We start from the raw sequence: 14,644 nt of genomic DNA, 5'->3' as shown, positions 1-14,644 counted from the left end.
GGTTATTCCCAGTATGTTCATGGTGTGCATTGAGCGGTGGACATTTGAGATCGGAAACTTCCTTGCAGGTTTGTCAGCAGTCCAGTCGAAAGCTGTCCTCAGCCTGGCCAGTCAGGTCTCCAGAGATTCCCAGAAAGCTCCAGCTTTGCTTCTTTGTCCTGCCTCATTTCATTAGGCTGTCATGGAGGTCTTCGACATAGGTTTAAGCCCTTATCCCATCGTTAGCAGACTCAGGTTGGGTGGGGTTTTGGCTCTACTGCAGCACCCGTCATTTTGTAAGTGAGGAAAGGGAAGCTGCTGGTCAGGGGTTTGCCAGAGGTCACGAACTGAAGGAACAAAAGCTCGACCCCAGGCCTCACGAACTAGCTTGTGCCTCAGCTGACTTTGGCCAGGCATCAAGCCAAATTGTTTTTTAATTTTAATTTATTTTTTTGAGACAGAGACTCGCTCTGTCACCCAGGCTGGAGTACAGTGGCACGATCTCGGCTCACCGCACCCTCCGCCTCCCTGGTTCAAGCGATTTTCCTGCCTTAGCCTCCCAAGTAGCTGAGACTACAGGCGTGCACTACCATGCCTGGCTAATTTTTGTATTTTTGGTAAAGATGGGGTTTCACCATGTTGGCCAGGCTGGTCTGGAACTCCTGACCTTGAGTGATCCACCCGCCTTGGCCTCCCAAAGTGCTGGGATTACAGGCATGAGCCACTGCACCAGCCCATGCCAAATTTCTAAGAGTTGTATGTACACAGGGCGAATGATTCAGCCCTGTTTTAGCCATGGCCTATGTTTCTGTTGGAACTGTAATCGTTTTTGCCATATTTACCTTAGCCATTTTGTTATTAGTAAAGTAACAAACAGTTGATGCAGAGGGTGACAGTGACGACGCTGCCATTTCTTTGGACACTTGCACACATCAACAGTCCCATCAGCTATCTGTAGAGTTCTGCAGCCTCCGCCTCCCCTCCCACCATGTGATCCCATGTCTCTCTAGGGAGTGACTTGCAACTCTAACAGCCTCACTTTCTTTTGCTTTTTGGGGATGGGGGTGGGGTCTCAGTCTGTCATCCAAGCTGGAGTGCAGTGGTGCCATCAGGGCTCACTACAGCCTCGACCTTCTGGGCTCAAGTGATCCTCCGGCCTCAGCCTCCTGAGTAGCTGGGACTACAGGAGTGTGCCACCATGCCCAACTAATTTTTTGGGATTTTGTTTGTTTGTTTGTTTTTTTGTGGAGATGGGGTTCTCACTATGTTGCTCAGGCTGGTCTCAAACTCCTGGGCTCAGGTGATCCTGCCACCTCAGCCTCCCAAAGTACTGGGATTACAGGTGTGAGCCACTGCACCTGGCCATTCATTTTTCTACTTTGAACCTAATGTTTTGTTCCCTAGTGGAGTAGGGATTTGTAGAATGAACCTGTGTTACATCTGAGCTGCCTGAGATCATGGTCATGGCAACTGCTCAGGGCAGGATGTCTGGGCTGCTCAGCACACGTGGTGAATTCTGCCACCAGGTTATGCTTCTTGGGGGCATTCTTGGGTTCTCTTAAAATAAGTTCTAGTTTCATAAGGAAAATGTTTATATACTTTTTGAAATGTGTTTTGTGTGTGCTGACATTTCAGGACTGAAATGTACCACTGTGCTCCAGCCTAGGTGACAGAATAAGACCCTGTCTCAAGGAAAAAAAAAAAAAAAAGGGCTGGGCGCTGTAGCTCATGCCTGTAATTCCAGCACTTTGGGAGGCTGAGGAGGGCGGATCACAAGGTCATGAGTTCAAGACCAGCCTGACCAACATGGTGAAAACCCATCTCTACTAAAAATACAAAAATTAGCTGGGTGTGGTGGCAGGCACCTGTAGTCCCAGCTACTCGGGAGGCTGAGGCAGGAGACTTGCTTGAACCTGGGAGGTGGAGGTTGTTGCAGTGAGCCGAGATCACATCACTGCACTCCAGCCTGGGCGACAGAGACTCCGTCTCAAAAAAAAAAAAGACATTAAATAATGATAGAAGGGTCAATTAACCAAGCAAATTTAAGATTTATAAACATCAGAGCCCCAAAATACATGAAGCAAACATTGACAACTGAAGTGACAAGGAGATTTGTAAAACAATAGTTGCAGACTTCAATATCCCACCTTCAGTAATGCATAGGATAGCCAGATACAGCATCAATAAGGAAATGGAGGCACTTAACAATGCTATAAACTAACTGGACCTAACAGACACACACAAAGTACTCTAGTCTCCGAGAGCAGAGCATATATTTTTCTCAAGTGCACGTGAGACATTCCCCAAAACAGACCATACCTTAGGCCACAAAACAAGTCTTAATAAAATTTTTTTTTAATCAGAGACAATGTCGCGCTCTGTTTTTCAGGCTGGAATGCAGGGGTGCAATTAGCTCATTGCAGCATCAAACTCCTGGGCTGAAGCAATCCCTCTTACCTCAGGCTCCCAAGAAGCTGGAACTAAAGGTGCACACCACTAAACCCAGCTAATTTTTAAAATTTTTTGTAAAGACAGGTTCTCACTATGTTGCCCTGGCTAATCTCAAACTCCTGGCCTCACGCAGTCCTCCTTCCTTAGCCTCTCAAAGCACTAAGGTAACAGATATGAGCCACCATGCCTGGCCCATAAATTTCGAAAGACTGTAATCATGGTGATTGATTATCTTTTCCAATCACAATGGAATAAAAGTAGATATCGAGGGCTGGGCCCAGTGGTTCATTCCTGTCCTTTCGAGATTCTGTTTAAAAAAAAAAAAAACTAGAAATCAATAACAGAGGAAATAACTGGAAAACCCACAATATGTAGAAATTAAACAAAACACTCTTGTTTTAGTCTGTTTTCACACACTATAAAGAACTACTTAAGGCCGGGAGCAATGGCTCATGCCTGTAATCCCAGCACTTTGGGAGGCCCAGGCAGGCTGATCGCTTGAGAACAGAAGTTCAAGACCAGCTGGACAACATGGTGAAACCCAGTCTCTACTAAAAATACAAAAATTAGCCAGCCAGGCGTGGCAGCATGCAGCTGTAATTCCAGCTACTCAGGAGCCTGAGGCAGGAGAATCGCTTGAACCCAAGAAGTAGAGGTTGCAGTGAGCCAAGATTGCTCCACTGCACTCCAGCCTGGGTGACACAGCAAGACTCTGTCCCTAAAAAAAACAAAACGAAACAAAAAAACAACCTGAGACTGGCCAGTTTATGAAGAAAAGTGGTTTAATTTAGTTCTCCATGGCTGGGGAGGTTTCAGAAACTTACAACCATGGCAGAAGGCGAAGGGGAAGCAAGCATGTCTTACCATTGCAGAGCAGGAAGGAGATGTACCACACTTTCAAACCATTAGATCTTGTGAGAACTCACTATCGCGAGAACAGCATGGAGGAAATCCGCCCCTTTGATTCACTCAACTCCCACCACGCCCCTCCCCAGACACATGGGGATTACAACTCAAGATGAGATCTGGGTGGGACACAGAGCCAAATAATACTAACTCTGAAGCAACCATTGAGTCAAAGAAGTCATCAAGGGAAATGAGAAAATATCTTGAGACAAATGAAAATGAAAACACAACATACTAAAACTTACGGGATGTAGCAAAAGCAGTAGTAAGAGGGAAAAATATACCTGTAAACACCTCCTTTAAAAAAGAAGAAATGGGGCCACATGCAGTGCCCCAAACCTACACTCCCAGCACTTTGGGAGGCCAAGGCGGGCAGATAACTTGAGGTCGGGAGTTCAAGACCAGCCTGGCCAATATGGTGAAAGCCTGTCTCTACTAAAAATACAAAAAAATTAGCCAGGCGTGGTGGTGGGTACTTGTAATCTCAGTGGCTCGGGAGGCTGAGGCAGAAGAATTGCTTTAGCCCAGGCGGCGGGGGTTGCAGTGAGCCAAGATTGTGCTGCTGCACTCCAGCCTGGGTGACAGAGCAAGACTCTGTCTCAAAAAAAAAAAGAAGAAATAGGCCAGGCATGCTGGCTCACACTTGTAATCCCAGTATTTTAGGAGGCTGAGGTGGGTGGATCACCCAAGATCAGGAGTTTGAGACCAGCCTAGCTAACATGATGAAACCCTGTCTCTATTAAAAATACAAAATATTAGCCAGGCATGGTGACGTGAGCCTGCAGTCCCAGCTACTCTGGAGGCTGAGGCAGGAGTATCGCTTGAACCCAGAAGCTGGGTCACAGTGAGCTGAGATGGCGCCACTGCATTCCAGCCTGGGTGACAGAGCAAAACTCTGTCTCAAAAAAAAAAAGAAACATCTAATCAATAAGCTAACGTTGCATGCTTATGGAACTAGAAAAACAGCAAATTAAGTCTAAAACTAGTAGAAGGAAAGAAATAATAAAGATTGGAGTCAAATAATAAAGATCGGAGATAAATACAACATTTTCTTTTTTTTCCCTCTTTTTAGAGAGGGTCTCACTCTGTCATCAAGGCTGGGGACGCTGGCATGATCACAGCTCACTGTAGCCTTGACCTCCAAGGCTTAAGCAATCCTCCCAGCTCAGCCTCCTGAGTAGCTGGGACTACAGGCCCACACCACAACACCAGCTAATTTTTTTATTTTTAGTAGTAGGGTTTCACCATGTTGTCCAGGCTGGTCTCAAACACCTGAGTTCAAGTGATCTGCCCACCTCAGCCTCCCAAACTGCTGGGATTACACATGTGAGCCACCATGCCCAGCTGTGCTTGAACTTTTAATGCATTCCCCAAGCCACACAGAGATCCATGGACAAAGGATGGTAACTTACTGTCTCGAAGCACCACCTTTGACCAATCACTGGCTGACCACTAAAAATTGTAGACACAGGGGTGATCCCTAGGAAACTGGGCTTTACAATTTTTCTAACTGAAAAAAATACAAAAACAACTTTGGAGATAAATCAATGTTAAAAAACTGCAAGGAAAACAATATTCCACAGATTTGGTCCAGGCAAGTTACTAAACAAATAGAACAATCTGACGAGGCATCGTGGCTCATGCCTGTGATCCTAGCACTTTGGGAGGCCGAGGCAGGCAGATCACTTAAGGTCAGGAGTTCGTGACTAACCTGGCCAACATGGTGAAACCCATCTCTACTAAAAATACAAAAATTCGCCAGGCGTAGTGGTGTGCGCCTGTAATCCCAGCTACTTGGGAGGCTGGGGCAGGAGAATTGTTTGAACTCGGGAGGTGGAGGTTGCAGTGTCGTGTCCTTGCACTCTGGCCTGGGCAACACAGTAAGACTTTGTCTTAAAAAAAAAAAAAAAAAAAAAAAAAAAAGAACAACCCCCAATTGGGAGAGGGGGAGGGTGCAAATCTCAAGTTGCTATTTGTATTGTACAAAATGTTTGCTTTTCGGCAAAAAACTGCAAGGCATGCAAAGCAACAAAGAAGTATGACCCATACACAGGGGTATGAAGCAATCAACAGAAACTGTCGTGAGAGGGCCAAATGTTGGACTTAGCAAAGACTTTAAAGCAGTTATTTTTTTTATTTTTATTTTTATTTTTGAGACAGAGTCTCGCTCTGTTGCCTGGGCTGGAGTGCAGTGGCCGGATCTCAGCTCACTGCAAGCTCCGCCTCCCGGGTTTACACCATTCTCCTGCCTCAGTCTCCCGAGTAGCTGGGACTACAAGCGCCTGCCACCTCGCCTGGCTAGTTTTTTGTATTTTTTAGTAGAGAGGGGGTTTCACTGTGTTAGCTAGGATGGTCTCGATCTCCTGACCTCGTGATCCGCACGTCTCGGCCTCCCAAAGTGCTGGGATTACAGGCTTGAGCCACCACACCTGGCCTAAAGCAATTATTATAAATACATTTTTAAAAGTAGAGAAAGCCAGCCGGGTACAGTGGCTCACGCTTGTAATCCCAGCACTTTAGGAGGCCGAGGTGGGTGGATCATGTGAGCCCAGGAGTTCGAGACCAGCCTGGCCCACATGGTGAAACCCCGACTCTACTAAAAGTACAAAAAATTGGCCGGGCGCGGTGGCTCAAGCCTGTAATCCCAGCACTTTGGGAGGTCGAGACGGGCGGATCACGAGGTCAGCAGATCGAGACCATCCTGGCTAACACGGTGAAACCCGGTCTCTACTAAAAATACAAAAACTAGCTGGGCGAGGTGGCGGGCGCCTGTAGTCTCAGCTACTCGGGAGGCTGAGGCAGGAGAATGGCGTAAACCCGGGAGGCGGAGCTTGCAGTGAGCTGAGATCTGGCCACTGCACTCCAGTCCAGGCGACAGAGCAAGACTCTGCCTCAAAAAAATAAATAAATAAATAAATAAAATAAAAAACTAGCTGGGCATGGTGGAGGGTGCCTGTAGTCCCACCTATGCAGGAGACTGAGGCAGGAGACAGTGACTCATCAAATAAAGAATATCAAGAAAAAGATGGAAATTATAAAAAAGAACCAAATGGAAATTCTGGAGTTAAAAAGTACAACAACTGAATAAAATAATCAGTAAATCTGAGAACAGATAATAGGTATTTCCAATCTGAAAAACTCAAAGGAAAAAACAATATGGAAAAATGAACAGACTCAGATGTGGGGTATTATCAAGCATAGACCATTAAGTGCACATAATGGGAGTCTCAGAGAAGAGAAAGAGAAAGGGACAGAATGAATATTTTAAGAAATGATGGTTGACAACTCCCCAAATTCGGTGAAAAACATTTATTTATATATCAAAAAAGATCAATAAACTCCAAGCAGGATAAACACAAAGATACACATCTAGACAGATTACAGTTAAAATTGTTGAAAATCTAAGACAGAGAAAAATCTCAAAAGCACTAAGAGAAAAATGACTCATCACCTACTAGGGAAACTAGTAAGATTAACAGGTGACTTCTCATCAGAAACAATGGAGGCCAGAAAGCAGTAAGATGACATAGTCAAAGTACTGGCTGGAGAAAATCCTAACAACCAAGAATTCAGTATCTACCAAAAAAACACTTTTCCAAAGTGAAGGTAAATAAAGGGAAATAATGACATTCCCAGATAAATGAAGATTCTGAGAATCTGTATAAAGAGCATTCGTAATTATGCAGATAATTATAGAAGAGTACATTATGTATTTTTCTCTTAACCAATTTAAAGAACTGTATAAAATAATTATAAAATTGTACTACTGGGTTTTGTTTGTAACATACAAAAATTAATATATATGACAACACAAAAGAGGAAAGGAATGGAATTATATGAGCTAAAAAAAAGACACCAAACAAAAAAGAGATACAAAAAATACGAAAAGAAAAATAAATGACACCAAACAGTAACTTGAGTCCATAAGAATAAATGAAGAGTGCCAGAAATGATAAATGTATAGGCTAAAATAGTACTCTAAGGCGGGGCATGATGGCTCACACCTGTAATCCCAGCACTCTGGGAGGCCGAGGCAGGATGTTTGCTTGAACCCAGGAGTTGGTGACCAGCCTGGGCAATATGGCAAAAACTTCTCTACAAAAAATTTAAAAATTAGCTGGGTATGGTGCTGTGCACTTGTAGTCCCAGCTACATAGAAGTTTCAGGCAGGAGGATCACTGGAGCCCAAGAGGTCAAGGCTGCAGTGAGGCATGTTTGTACCACTGTACTTAGGCCTGGATGCAGAGTAAGACTCTGTCTCAGAAAAAAAAAAAAAAAAAAAGAGAGAAACACACAAAAAGATACTATACATGTTTTTCACCTTTCTTATGCTCACTTCTTTAAAAGAGGTAAGACTGTATAAAGCAATAGTTGTAACACTGCACTGCTGAGATTACAACATAGACATAATATGTGAGACAATAACAGCACAAAGGGAAGAGCAAATGAAGCCATATTAATGGAACAAAGCTTCTATATTTTACTGGAATTCAACTAGTTTTTTGTTTTGTTTTTGTTTTTGTTTTTGTTTTTGTTTTTGTTTTGGAGACAGAGTCTCGCTCTGTCAACCAGGCTGGAGGAGTGCAGTGGCGAGATCTTGGCTCACTGCAAGTTCCGCCTCCCGGGTTCATGCCATTCTCCCGCCTCAGCCTCCCGAGTAGCTGGGACTACAGGCACCTGCCACCATGCCCGGCTAATTTTTTTGGTACTCGTAGTAAAGATGGGGTTTCACCATGTTAGCCAGGATGGTCTTGATCTCCTGACCTCATGATCCGCCCACCTCAGCCTCCCAAAGTGCTGGGATTACAAATGTGAGCCACCACGCCCTGCCTCAACTAGTATTTATATAAAGTAGATTGTGATAAATTAAGATGCATACTGTAATCCCTAGATCAATCATTAAAAAAAATAACAAATAGCACAAAAAAGCCAGAAGACTCAATGAAAGAATTTAAATGGTACACTAGAAAATAATCTATTTTGACTAGACACAATGGCTCATACCTGTAATCCTAGCACTTTGGGAGGCTGAGTCAAGAAGATTGCTTGGAGCCAGGAGTTTGAGAATAGCGCTGACAATATTGTGAGACCCTATCCCTACAAAAGGGTAAAAAAATTAGCCGACTGGGCTGGGCCCGGTGGCTCACGCCTGCAATCTCAGCACTTTGGGAGGCCAAGGCAGGTGGATCCCCTGAGGCCGGGAGTTCGAGACACGCCTAAACAACATGGCAAAACCCCATCTCTACTAAAAAAAAAAAATACAAAAATTAGGCCAGGCATGGTGGTTCACGCCTGTAATCTTAGCACTTTGGGAGGCTGAGACAGGCCGGATCATGAGGTCAGGAGTTCGAGACCAGCCTGGCCAACATGGTGAAACCCTGTCTCTACTAAAAATACAAAAATTAGCTGGGTATAGTGGCGTGCTCCTGTAATCCCAGCTACTCAGGAGGCTAAGGCAGGAGAATCGCTTGAACCCAGGAGACAGAGGTTGCAGTGAGCAGAGATTGCGTCACAGAGCGAGACTCTGTCTCAAAAGAACAAACAAGCAAAAAAATTTAGCAGGGCATGGTGGCGGGCGCTTGTAATCCCAGCTACTTGGGAGGCTAAGGCAGGAGAATCGCTTGAACCTGGGAGGCAGAAGTTGCAGTGAGTCAAGATCGTGCCACTGTACTCCAGCCTGGGCAACAAGAGCAAAACTTCGTCTCAAAAACCAAACAAAACAGGCCGGGCATGGTGGCTCACGCCTGAAATCCCATCACTTTGGGAGGCTGAGGTGGGCAGATCACAAGGTCAGGAGTTCAACACCAGCCTGGCCAAGATGGTGAAAAACCCTGTCACTACTAAAAATATAAAAAATTAGCCAGGCATGGTGGCGGGTGCCTGTAATCCCAGCTACTCGGGAGGTTGAGGCGGAGAACTGCCTGAACCCAGGAGGCAGAAGTTGCAGTGAGCCAAGATCGTGCTACTGCACTCCAGCCTGGGTGACAGAGCGAGACTCCGTCTCAAAAACAAAACAAAGCCGGGTGCAGTGGCTGACACCTGTAATTTCAGCACTTTAGGAGGCTGAGACGGGCGGATCACGAGGTCAGGAGATCCAGACCATCCTGGCTAACACGGTGAAACCCCGTCTCTACTAAAAATACAAAACAATTAGCCAGGCATAGTGGCAGGTGCCTGTAGTCCCAGCTACTCAGGAGGCTGAGGTAGGAGAATGGCGTGAACCCGGGAGGCAGAGTTTGCAGTGAGCTGAAATCGCGCCACTGCACTCCAGCCTGGGCGACTGAGTGAGACACCGTCTCAAAACAAATAAATTAATTAATTAAATTAACAAAACAAAAAATTAGCCGACTGTGGTGATGCAGGCTTGTAGTCCCAACTATTAAGGAAGCTGAGGTGGGAGAATCACTTGCACCCAGGAGTTCAAGCTTGCAGTGAGCTACGATCACACCACTGCATTCCCGGTCCAGCCTGGGTAATACAGTGAGGCCTTTGCTCAAATAAAGGGGGAAAAAAAGAGAAAATAATCTATTTAATAAATATTGCTGGGCATGGTGGCTGACATCTGTAATCTCAGCATTTTGGCAGGCCAAGGTGGGTAGATCACTTGAGCCCAGGAGTTTGAGACCAGCCTGGACAACATAACGAAACCCTGTCTCTACAAAAAAATACAAAAATTAGCCAGGGGTGGTGTTGGACACCTGTAGTCCCAGGTACTGGGGAGGATGAGGTTGGAGGATCACCTGAGCCTGGGGAAGTTGAGGCTGCAGTGAGCCATGATCATACCACTGCACTCCAGCCTGGGTGACAGAGTAAAATCCTGTCTCAAAAAAAATGTTTTTTAATTAAATAAATAAATATCAACCACAGGCTGACAACTCCCCAATCTGCCCCCAGTCTAGACTTTTCTGAAATTCAAGTGCACTTCTGACATCAACACTTAGACATCCAATGGTTATCTTAAATGTAACATATCCAACAGAAACTCATCTTGTCCCATTGCCTGCTCTATCCATACAGTCTTTCCCATCACTGTAACTGACAACATCCTTTCTGCTGATCAGGCCAAAAACTTTGGAGTCATCCTTGAGTCTTCTCTCTCACACCCTCAGATTCAATCCTTCAGTGAATGCCGTTGCCTCTACCTCCAGAAAGACTTCTTACCACCTCCACTGCTATTATCCTAGTCAAAGCTACACTCATCTCTCACTTGGGTAACGACAAGAGTCTCCTGATTAGTCTCCCAGCTTCTGCTCTTCCCCTTATATGCACACAGTCTATTCTCAAGCAGCAGCCAGCTTGATCCTTTCTAAAAACATTAGTCAGATCACTTTTCCTCCGCTCAAAACTCTCTAATGGCTCCCATCACACTTTGTGGAAAAACCCAAGTCTTCAACTGGCTTTCTAGTTGTTCCTCAAGCTTACAGGCATGTTCCCAGCCCTAAGCATTTATATTGGCTGTTCACTCTGCTTAAAAAGCTCTTCCCACAGATATCCTATGGCTCACTCTCATTTCAAGTCAAGTCTTTGTTCAAATGTCACTTTCTCAATAAGGTCTTCGCTATCTTATTTAAAATTTCAATCCCCACCCCCACCCCACCCCCACTTCTTTATTCCCACAATACTTAGCAACTTCTAATATAATATCTAACTATGGTTTTTAATTTGTTTCTTGTCTCTCTCTACCACTAGAATATATGCTACATGAGGAGAGTGATTTTATTACTCTATCTCCCATACCTAGAACATAGTAATAAGCACTCAATAAATATTTACGAAACTAGTGAAGAAAATAAAAAGAAAAGTGAAACTGACTTCAATTTTCTTCTGAAACCTCTATTTTTTAAATCTTTCAGCACATAAAACAATAAAGTTAGAAAGTACGCAAAAGTTGAAACTATTTCTTACCAAAGTCCATTCTATCTTTTTGGTTTCTCTGAAGCAAACCCAAAAGGAGATTAGCCAAATAAGGTGATGTTTCTCTGGGAATACTCGGGGAAAGGAAAAACACAACCACCTAAGTGATAAGTTTATATATATAAACAACATTAATTTTTGCCTTCCATATAGTAAACTAAAACATATATGTGGTTTCACAAATACCAATACATTTATACCAAGAAGACCATGTAAGAGTCATCTAAAGAAGGAAAAAAAAGGCACTAAACTGCCTTTGAGAAACAGCATCAAATTGAGAAGATTCCTGTACTGTGCTTGTTGTTGAGTATCTATAGGAGTAAGGCACTTCACAAGCCCAATGCTCAGTTTTACGATGACTTCAATCTTGCACTAATAGTTGCTATAATGTTCTCTATTACAAAATAGCCACCTCCATTTCCATCTGGAAAAGGGCAGCACTTAAACACAAGTGAGAACTAACACAACTTCCTAACATCCAATATGAAAACAACAAGCAACAGGAAAATGAGTGAAGTAATAGAAGTACACAATTCAAAGAATAAGAATTACAAAAATATATTAAACAGGCTGGGCACGGTGTCTTACGCCTGTAATCCCAGCACTTTGGGAAGCCAAGGATCCTCAAGGATCACTTGAGGTCAGGAGTTCAAGACCAGCCTGAACAACATGGTGAAATCCTATCTCCACTAAAAATACAAAAATTAGCCGGGCGTGGTGGCCTGCCTGTAGTCCCAGCTACCTGGGAGGTTGAGGCAGGAAAATGGCTTGAAATCGGGAGGTGGACGTTGCAGGGAGCCAAGATCATGCCATTGTACTCCAGCCTGGCAATAGAACAAGACTCTATCTCAAAAAAAAAAAAAAAAAGAAAAGAAAAAGAAAAAGATATTAAATACAAAGGAGCCAAACTCACTAATGAAGAGAACAATCCAAATTAAATTAATAGCTAACTGGTCCTTATGCATTTGTACAGCATCAAATCCGCTAACATTCTGTGTTGGTAAAAATGAGGGAAAAGGGGCAGTCTTCTATCTTGTATTCACTGGGATAGCCTATTTGGAAAGTGTATCTTTTGGTCTGACAATTCCATTTCTAGGAGTCCAAACTAACAAAATGCACACATACACAAAGGTGTACACAGACACACACACACACACACACACACATATATACATACACACTTCACTAGAGCCTGTTTGTAGTGACCAAAAAATGAAAACAGGGATCTGATTAAATAAAATAATGTACATCTATGGGACTCTCTGTGGCATTTAAAAGCATACAGTGGCAGGTGCAGTTGTGCCCTGGGTCACCAAGATGTCGTTCCCAAAGTATACTCCATCGCGCCTGGCCACTCTGCCCCCAGCCCTCAACCCAGCCATATACGACATATCTCCAGAAACCCGACGGGCGCAAGTTGAGCCATTGGCCATAAGAGTCCGGCTGAAACGAGAGTACCTGCTTCAGTACAACCACCCCAACTGCAGAGGGCTCCTCGAAGATCCTGCCTTGATTCGTTGGACCTATGCAAGATCAGCAAATGTCTATCCTAATTTCAGACCCACTCCTAAAAACTCACTCTTGGGAGCTCTGTGTGGACTTGGACCCCTCTTCTTCTGCTATCATGTTTTCCAAACTGACAGGGACAGGAAAGAAAAGCTCATCCGGGGAGGAAAATTGGGTCAGACATTTAATCTCTCATGTTAAGTCTGTCGATGACTATATGTACTCCTGCCTAAATAAATAGTCTATTAATCATTAAAAAACAAACAAAAAAAAGCATACAGTTGGCCAGGTATGGTGGCTCACACCTATAATCCCAGCACTTTAGGAGGCCAAGGTGGGAGGATCACTTGAGGTCAGGAGTTCAAGATCAGCCTGGCCAACATGGTGAAACCCCGTCTCTACTAATAAAAAACAAAAAATACAAAAATTAACCAGGTGTCGTGGTGGGCACCTACAGTCCCAGCTACTAGGGAGGCTGAGGCAGGAGAACTGCTTGAACTAGGGAGGTGGAGTTGCAGTGAGCCTAGATCGTGCCACTGCACTCCAGCCGGGGCCACAGAGCAAGACTGTCTCAAAATAAGCATACAGTGGCTTTCCACATCCTGTTGAGGAACATCATCTGTGATGTACTACAAAGTAAAAAACAAAAGGACACTGCAAACAACTCACAAAATATGATGTAATTTGTCTTAAACTATGTGTGTGTATAAATACATACATAAACAAGCACTCATCTCAAGATACAAGTTCAAGAGAAAACAAAAGGAAAACAAGCACTCAAACATGTATAAAGAACTCCCACAAAAACTATGTAGAAAGAGACACAGCAAACTCTTGTTACCCCTAAAGAAGAGAGCAAAGCTGTGGGGAATTCACTTTCTACTTTCTGCGTATCTATTCTGCCCATATTACCCTCTCCACAAGGAACACATGTAACTTCCGTATCTTTTTCTTTCAAATTTACATTTTAAAAAAGAAACAAAAGAGTACAGTACTACACAGACACCTATGATGTGCCAGCAATTTTCCAATTTGCTATAACAAATGCTTTCAAATTATCAACTGAAAAAGAATTCAAAAACGAGAATACATAAAACACAAACAGTTCAAATAAACAACACTGTGTTCACAAATAGTAAAACCCAGTGTAATCTAAACACATACCTAGGCATTAAGCTCCTGTTTTTTTCATAAAACATCCTTAAGTCTTGAGGACTATTGGCCTATTAAAAAAAAAAAGGTTTAATTTCCTAAACAATGGGGGCAAAACTTCCAAATCATATGATTGACGCTCATGTTCTTTTTTTTAACGGATTGAGGGAGTGGGAGTTTCAAGGAAGGGATTCAGAGGAAAGGAGGGAAAGTATGAGGGAGGAGGAAAGGAAAGAGAGATGACGCTCATATTCTTGCTACAGAACATAGATTCTCAACTTGAAAGCCATGGATTGCTGAAGGAGCCATAACTGGTCATTAGGAAGTCATAAAACCTATGACATTGTGTGAAAATTCTGTACATCTGAGTATAATGTACCTTTTCTGAGGTACCTTTTCTGAGGTCAGACTCTCAGAGGAGCCTGAAACTTAGAATAGATTAAGGGTCACTATTCTGAAGGTTACATGGCCTGCCCAATAAGTACGTTATTGTAGGGTAAAATTCAGGTGTACTTTACCTTAGGACCCTAAAGGAATTCAAAGAAAAGAACTATGTATACTGCTACTACGCAGTCTCTCCACAGCAACAAGTAGCTGATAACAACAACTGCTTAAATGTAGAAGCCTCCTCTACAATGCAAACTAGACTAAGAAATTAAAAGTGTTTAACCTGGCTGTGTCACTAATTTTCTTAATACTATCTTGGGCAAATATTTTCATTTTGTTCCAGTTTTCA

At 43.5% G+C, this 14,644-nt stretch overlaps 1 pseudogene; it reads left to right on the top strand.

The window, feature by feature from the left end:
* The first annotated feature begins 12,427 nt into the window (after positions 1-12,427).
* Positions 12,428-12,957, top strand: LOC111534818 (annotated as a pseudogene).
* The last annotated feature ends 1,687 nt before the right edge of the window (positions 12,958-14,644 follow it).

This window comes from Piliocolobus tephrosceles, chromosome 16 (genome assembly GCF_002776525.5).
Source record: "Piliocolobus tephrosceles isolate RC106 chromosome 16, ASM277652v3, whole genome shotgun sequence".
Taxonomy (NCBI): Eukaryota; Metazoa; Chordata; class Mammalia; order Primates; family Cercopithecidae; genus Piliocolobus; species Piliocolobus tephrosceles.
This window is presented reverse-complemented; position numbering and strand designations above follow the sequence as displayed.